The sequence below is a fragment of the Rhincodon typus genome, chromosome 9 (assembly GCF_021869965.1).
Source record: "Rhincodon typus isolate 14 chromosome 9, sRhiTyp1.1, whole genome shotgun sequence".
NCBI classification, from domain to species: Eukaryota; Metazoa; Chordata; class Chondrichthyes; order Orectolobiformes; family Rhincodontidae; genus Rhincodon; species Rhincodon typus.
In genome coordinates, this window is record NC_063340.1 from 38,403,428 (window position 1) to 38,411,941 (window position 8,514).

Below are 8,514 nucleotides of genomic sequence, written 5' to 3' on the forward strand. Positions count from 1 at the left end.
GAAGTCCAGCATTCACAATTATTTCTCTCATTGCGCACCAGGACTATCCTCCATACATGGCGGTATACCTCATTCCATCACCTCAGCTCCTAATGTTACTCTCTGTTCCCTCTTACTCTCCCACAGTTCCTTCCAGCTCTGCTACCTCCCACATACTAGCATTACTATTCCATCTTGGCATGCAATTCTCAAAGCATCGCATTGGGCCACCGCTAACACTTCCCTCCTTTTTTTCTGAAAGACAAACTCACAAGCAACAGTGGGAAGGTAGTGAGGTCAGGAGGAGAGCACAGGAGTGATGGCTATTCAAGATCTTAGTTGAGAGTAGTCTCACAGAGATTGTGGGGTCAGGCTGGGTCGGGGCAAGGCCAATAGAGAAGCTAAAGGATGCATCCTACAGGGTTTCTGCCAATCTTGCACACTGTCCCTTCCCATGGAAATTTCACCCTTACACACTATACCTGACAAAATGCAGCTGTTTCAGCAGCCACTCATCTGTCAGTTTTATCCTTGACACTAAAAGCTAATTCTTGTCACTCCCTTCCCTTTTAGGTGAAAATAATGTAGACTGCCAAGAACGTGAACAGTTGAAAGACAACATCACTCATATTGACAGAACATTATTCAACCTTATTTCAGTGAGCACTAGCTCTGAAACTGATATTACATAAACTTTGCAGGTTAAGCAAACGAGGTCAGCACCAAGAGAGTCACCAAGCACTAGTCCATCAGCAGAGTTTCTATCCTGGCTCTGCTGTAGAGTACAGATGAAGACCCAAATGCAAAATCTATATTAATGATTAATTATACCAGACTTTTAAGTGCATTGTGCAGCATGCCAGTGTACTTGTACACAGAGAGAGCACAAGGAATCTAATTTTAACCTGAGAGTTTGAAACTCCATGCAGTCAACCATGGACACTATAGTGTCATACAACAACCGGACCTCTGGTAACAGCACTGAAAGCTTTGCTAAAAGTAAAAGTGCAACAACATTCCTACCTCCCATCTGTCCCATATTTTCCATCCACCTTCTGATGTTTTTACTTAACTCGGTGGACAAGCATCCATGAGTTTCAATTCACAAACGACAGTATGAATAGAAATGGGGGCGTATGAATATGGGCTTTCAAAGCAATACTACACTCCTTCATGTGGAGTAAAGGTAGTATACAGACAAAGTCCAAAAGACTATGGCACTGGCTCCACGGGTAAGATGTTCTGTCCTCTCAAGTTGACAGCATATCTGCACCCCTGCAAACTCTGACCTGATTCCCATGTTGAGTCCATGTTGTCACTTGGATCAAACATTCCCAACTTGGGTACAACCACATCCTTAAAACCCAAAGCTGCTTGAAGTCACCCACAAAAGCATTTCCAGTGTCCTTAGTGGACAATTAGTCATCTTCCTCTTCCCAAATCAATTTGCAACAGCAATAGTAAAAATAAATAATACAGGGAGATATTGAACTTCTGCGTGAGGGTGATTTCATGTCACAGTTAGGGGAGTAAAATTTGGCAAAACCATAATGTAGAGTTTGTTAAATAAACAGAAATGCTTTATATGCATTGATATTGTTCCTTATATCTTAAAATATGTGAAGATGATCTAGGGATAGCATTGGAAAGTCTTCAGAAGGTGGATAAAAGAAATGGGTCAGATAGAAGGTTGACATATTCAAGGGGAGAGTTTGCTGAAGAGAATTTCTCTTCTCTTCTTCGGCAACTGCCAGATCAATCCCACTCCTTCACATCATCCTTTTCTTCCTTATCCTCTTTTTCATCATTCCTCATCACTACCTCCCCTTGTTAGATCTGCAAGTGTTATCCCCTCAGAATAGCACAGTTGTGTAACATTCAGCAAAGTACTACTGATCTGGAGATTTTCTTAGGATTGCACATAAGAAGTAGGAGCAGAAGTAGACAGCTATCCCTTCAAGTCTGCCCTACCATTCTCTAGATTACCATTCTATAATCATCATATAATGACTGATCTGCCCAGACCACAATTCCTCTATTGTGCCAGATCCTCACTGCCCTCAACTCCTCGATACATCAAAAATGATGTCTATCCCTCTTTAAATACTTTCATTAATCCAGCCTCCGCTGGGATAGAGAATTCCTGACATTCATGCCTGCAAAGAATAAATTCCATTGCATCTCAGTTTTAATTGATTGTCTCATTAGTCTGTAATTGTCCTTATTTCGAGATTCCCCCATTAGTGGAGGCATCTTCTCAACCATATCAAGCCTCCCGCAAAATCTGGTATGTTTCGATAAGATTGTTGTTCTAAGCTGTAATAAAGAATGGCCTAACCTGTTTACCCATACTTAATGACTCAAGAATCAAACTAGTTTTTTGAACATCCTCAAATGGCAGTATGTCCTTCCAATAGTGCTCAAGGTGGAACCTCAGTAACACCCTGTAGAGTTGTAATAAGACTAGCCTATTCTTTAAACTCCAACCCGCTGGCAATAAAGACGAAAATTCCAGGTACCTTCTTAATTATTTGCTGCACCATCATGCTAATGTTTTGTGTTTCATGCTCAGGAACACCCAGATCAGGCTGCGCTGCATTTTTTTTAATAGTCTGTCTCCATTTAAATAATAGCCTGCCTTCAGATTCTTCCTACCAAATTCCATGAGCTCACACTTTCCTACACTAAACTCCACCTGCCAAGTCTTTGCCCATTCTTTCATCTTATCTATTTGCCCCTGCAGGTTCTTTACGTCTTCATAATAATATGCCCTCCTACCTATTTTTGTATCAATTTTTGTATTAGTAAATTTGGATACATTACACTTGCACTCTCCTCCAAATCATTTAAGTAGTTGGTAAATAATTGAGACCCTATAAATGATCAATACAGCACTTCACTAGTTAAGCATTTCCAAACTGAAAAAGGCTCATTAATACCCAAGTGACTCTTTGTTGGGATACTGCCAGAGCAGACTAGAGATTTGCTGAAGATGTTGAAGGTCTAGGAAATGCCTGCAGAAGTGACAGGGTACAGCTCCAGCCAAAAGTCAGTTCCCATTTCTGACAACATCCAGCGTGCCTAGTATTACTTTACCAATAGGATAGCCATTGCATTTCACTCACTCTTCCAGCATGTGACCCTTCCCAATAATATTGAACACTGAAGTGGCCAATTTCACACCAAAAATCTAAACAGATTCTAGCCAAAGTCTGTATGATTTTATTGTCATTTGGTTCTTAAACATTTTGAAAATTGCAACATAAATCTTGTTCAATAAATGTTCTCATAAGCTCTGGTACCTGTAGGAAGTATTTGTAATCAGATCAGTGGAGTCCAAAAACTGTTCCTTTCAGATCAGACAAAGGTAGTTTAATGGTCATTTTCTAGATTTGAAACTGTGTATTTTAGTGTTAATCCACTCATAAAATTTCTCAGCACGCTGCAACATCCTAAACCAGTGCCTTTCTCCCGTTACTTCATCACACAACTCTTCTCTTAAAAAGATGGTTTGATGTGCAGTAAATATTAATAGTATTTCAAAAATTAAAAGAACTGTCTTAATAAACAAATCATCTTTAAATGGCACTTCGTTGGATCGCAATTTGAAATACAGTGAAGATGTAATCTTATTATATTTATCCATAATATATTATTCTTTAAGGAATCTCTATTACAGGATTCCAGAATATGCATAACTAAGTAGCTATCTTTTAAACAAGTGAAACAAATGGGGAACAAAAAGAGCTATATCTACAAAAAAGGTCCAATCTATTTACATTTCCTTTTATTGCATTATCTTTCAGAAGTTTCTGTCAAATTTTCTGAAAGTTTGGCCAATCTGTTGAGTCTGAAACTGCAGATAAGGCCAGTTCTCAATAGTCTATCAAAACGCATCTCGCTTTCATAAACATTCCTTGTACAAAGTAAATGGAAAATGTCCAGAGGAAACATCAATACAAGGGATAGGATCAGTAATCCAGCTACAGAAGAGAAGCACAGCTCCTTTTACACTCAATGGCAGCATGCCTCCTATTTTTGTTGTTTCCGGGGGCTGATAAGGGCCAGTAAATAACCATGTATAAATATTTAATTTCATGGGACGTATTATTCAGACTCACTCCAAATTTTGTCATGTTCAAGACTTTCCACTAGATACTGCTAGTGAGCTCTATAAATACTCTGGTGACCCCCAGTGGCTAAAATGAATATATTGCAATGATGTTGGGTTGAAACCTTTTGATCTGAAACCTCATCTGACCAACCAGCAGATTAGAAAGAGGGGAAAAAAAATGTGCTGCCATTGCAACCTCTAATGTTACATCTTTCCAGGCTGTTTCTACTTCCCAAAAGTGAAAGCAATCGTGCTGTGGATTTGATTTTGATCTGATTGGTGCTCTGCACTATGCTGGCAAGGAGTGCTCTTGTGCTTGTCTCCCAATAGCTCTGTGGTCTCAGATTGACACCGCACAAACAAATGGAATGATTGTCACTCTTCTCTGATGCATATCTAGGATCCTAACAGAATATAAGGCAAGCCTTTGGGTACTATGTAGTCCCAATCCAGACCCCAAGGACATCACAAATCTGGCCTTATAATGCTCATTTGAAAATAAAAAACGAGAAGCAAAACAATTTTACACTTGGTGATGGCTGGTTGTCCCGCAGCATGCAGTAATATACATAAAACAGTACTGGGACAGTTTCATTACCCTCCTCTTGGCCGTTCTCCAAATGGTGAAGCCTCCCCAAAAGGAAAGAAGTTGTGAAAAATAAAACTTTTCAATAGGAAAGGTTTCTCCTACGCTTTGCTTCGCAACTACTGGAAGACTAGCAACGGAACCAAGACTCATGAAAACCCTCTCAGCTTTAAGATATGGTAAGGGAAAGCAGAGCTTATAGGCCAGAAAGAAGAAAATGTATCTGTACATTTTTATAAAGTGGTCTTGTGGGTAAAGGTAGCCTCGGGCAGTTTAATATTACCTTTATCCAAGATGTTCGAGTAGTTTGGCCCCCTCTTTCAGGAACATGATAAAGATCCAGCAAAACTAATTCCCATCCTAAATGATGACCTGGCTCCAACCCCACCTCTTTGATCTGTCTGTCTCCTCTCCACCTATCTTCTCCTTTATCCATCTTCTATCCACCTCCCCCTCTCTCCCTATTTATTTCAGAATCCCCTTCCCCTCCCCCATTTCTGAAGAAGGTTCTAGACTCGAAACATCAGCTTTCCTGCTCCTCTGATGCTGCTTGGCCTGCTGTGTTCATCCAGCTCTACACCTTGTTATTTCCGATTCTCCAGCATCAGCAGTTCCTACTATCTCCCCATCATAAAATGTGGGTTTCAGGATTCCAGCTAGACCTCAAGGCCATTTTATCAGGCAGTGAAATAAACATCATTACAGCAATATCCTTTGGATAAACAAACAAGTCAATTTCCAAACTATGATCTGGTTAATGGCTACTCACTGGCTAGGTATTCAAAAAGAAGTGAGCCTTAAAATCAAACTACTGCATGTTCAAAAACTACCATGGGTCTCTCCGTGAATGTCTTCGTTTATTCCATGCTGCTACCATGATATTATTTGCTACAGCTTGAGTGTTTTTTTTAAATTTAGATACAATATTGATGCCATTTAGCATTTTTATTGGATCAGAGGCTATGATAGGAAACTGCTGAATGTTGTCTTTAATAGTAAGAAAGCTGAAATGGTTCAGATTCGAATATTCTCTGTCTTATTACATAGAAAAACATTGTAAAATAAATGGTGAAGAGCTGACTGCATCCACAAACACAGATATACACTGAATAGAATACGTTGCAATTAAATGGCATATTTTACAAGACAAAGGAAAGGTTCAGAGTAACATGAAGAGCTTCAGATAAATATTAGCGGTACGCATTGATGAACAATCTGATTAAGTATGACTGTCTGTATTTAAATGGCAAAAAGGTTTAATATGTAATCATCCAATTGACAAATTCACATGGGCAGTTTGAATTCCATCTGCATGAATTTGACTGAATTGAGAAGCTAGTAGGCTAACAAACACTGAATGTGACCTTCTCCTTTCTCCTAGCTTTATCATGGGTTAAATCAACAAAACGAAAGGGCTATTTACATGCAAAAGCAAGGTATAAAAAATGTGCAATCAGTGCAATCATAATTTTAAAAAAACCATCAGTAATTGAATGGAAATGCTATAGTCAGTGAAGAACTGCTAAGCAAATAGTAACAGCAAGCTAGAAGTCTTTGCTTTCTAATCACTGAAGTTTATTATTTTCATGTCAAATATATTTACAGCATTCCCCTTGAAATCCAGGACTTCTGTGATTCCAAGTACCACGTTCGTACTTTTGCTCAGTGGAAACTCTTAATCATACACTCATAGGGATTTACCATTTTAAAAGGTATACATGCCGCTCAGCAACCTTTTGAGGGAGCACCAAGTTTAAATGCTGAAATTTTTTTTCAGTGTTAATACTATTATTTTGCGGGGGGGGGGGGGGGGGGGGGGGGGGGAGGGAGGTGGTGGTGGTGGAGGGGATCTACCATTGTGCTTCTCCCTTCTATCAAGAGGACGGAATAACCTTGACCATAGGCCCCTCTATTAATACAGTCAATACCATTGCTGTGATTGACCTTTGGAGAGGACAAATGAATTACTTTAAAGTAGTTTCAATAATATTTTCTCTAACTCTGAATTAATTTATTACATTTGTAAATAAGTTTAAAGATACACGCACACTTGAGCTTTAGCTCAGATACAGCCCAAATCCAGAATGACAGTACTTCAGACACTCAGTTCAATTCAAAACCACTTAAATGAAGCAAACATTTCAACCTTTAGCATCACTGAGAATGTATGGGGCTGAATGGTACCAGAAATTGGCTAAGGTGTCATTATCGTCAAGTGTCATAGAGGATTTCTCTCATTTTCTCCCAGTTTTCTTGCAAGATCATGCCTAAACTCATCTTACGAACTAGGTACCATGCCCTATCACACACCTCTCATCTGATGCTGGCCCAATTCTGCTGTTGATAGGATACCCAAGGATTCTCGGCACTAGCACCACATTCAAAAAGGACACTGTGCACCTGATCAAATGCTCCACATTGTGGGAGTGAAAGAAAGAAGACAGACAATCTTCTGAGGACACATAGGTGACATGTTCAATGTAAATAAGTTTTCACATTCCTAAATACATGTTCAATTTGCACCATCAGCTGTGTTTGAGAGTTTCTGACAACGATAACGACAATGACAACAAAGGAACAGAGCCTGCCCATCCTGAGCAATGCATGATGTTCCAGGGTTAAAAGTATCAAGTTAGCATATCCTGCATCATGTACAGGTAGTGGATAAATCACAGGTTGTTGCCACTTTGGCATCTAGGCTTAATCTTTCCAGGTAGTGAGACATTGCTATTGCATCACAAACATTAGTGGGATTCATTCATTATCTTGCCCAATTTGGTCAGATCAGGCACGCTTGGGGCAAGGATTTGGACTGCACACATTAGGCCCATGCCTAAGGTTCATAAAGGATGTACTACTCAGTGTGTTTCAGTTCCAAGGTATGGGCGACAGTGTAGGGATGTTGTCCTCTCTCACAGAATAAACCCCACCCCACTCCTGGCATGACTATAGCATTTTTATTTCCATTGTGCACTTGAAATTTACAATGGAGCACAACAGCAGGTAACTCCTCGAACAGTGTTCTCTCAGGTTCAGGCTCTCCATCTTGATGAGCTCTCAGAAGTAAATGTTCCCTTCCTAGCAGCTCCCCTTCACCCCAATGAATCCTGAAGGCTGCAGGGCCCCCAAGTGGGAAATGAGATGCTGTTAATCCAGCTTGTGCTCAGCCTCGTTGGAGCATTGAAGCAGGTCTGAAATGAAAGTGTTGGCCAGGGCACATGGTAGTGGGTTGAAGTGGCAGATGTTGCCAGACAGGCTGAGTTTCTTCAGCAATTTCTATTTCAGATTTCCAGCATCCGCAGTTCTTTGTTTTATTTACTAGCTTGCAGTGATATCACAGGCTGGTGGCCTGGGAGGAATGTGTGTGGATCTGACACTCTTCCCACTGGACACCATAAAAACCAGACTGCAGAGTCAGCAGGATTCGACAATGCTTGAGGGTTCCGTGGGATTTATGCTGGTGTTCCATCTGTTGCTTTAGGGTCCTTTCCTAATGGATCGAGCAGTGTCGGGGCAGAGGGTGCAGCATCGGGGTGGAGGGGAGGGTCTCCTGGGACATCATTGCTGTTCCTGGATCAGGACACCTTGAGGAATGGAACAGAACACCATGCAGAAGCCCTGAAGCGGTGCTTTAGACCCCAGTTTGAACAGAAGATGAACTCTTATTTCAGTAATTTCTTTTCATCCTTACTGTAACTGAAATGGTACTGGATTGTGGTGACAAAACATGTTTCATTGTATCTTCAAGATAAGTGACAATAAAACATTCATTCATTCATTCATTCAATAAGTCATTCATTCATTCATTAGCACTTGTAGGTCCCCAAGAGGCCAT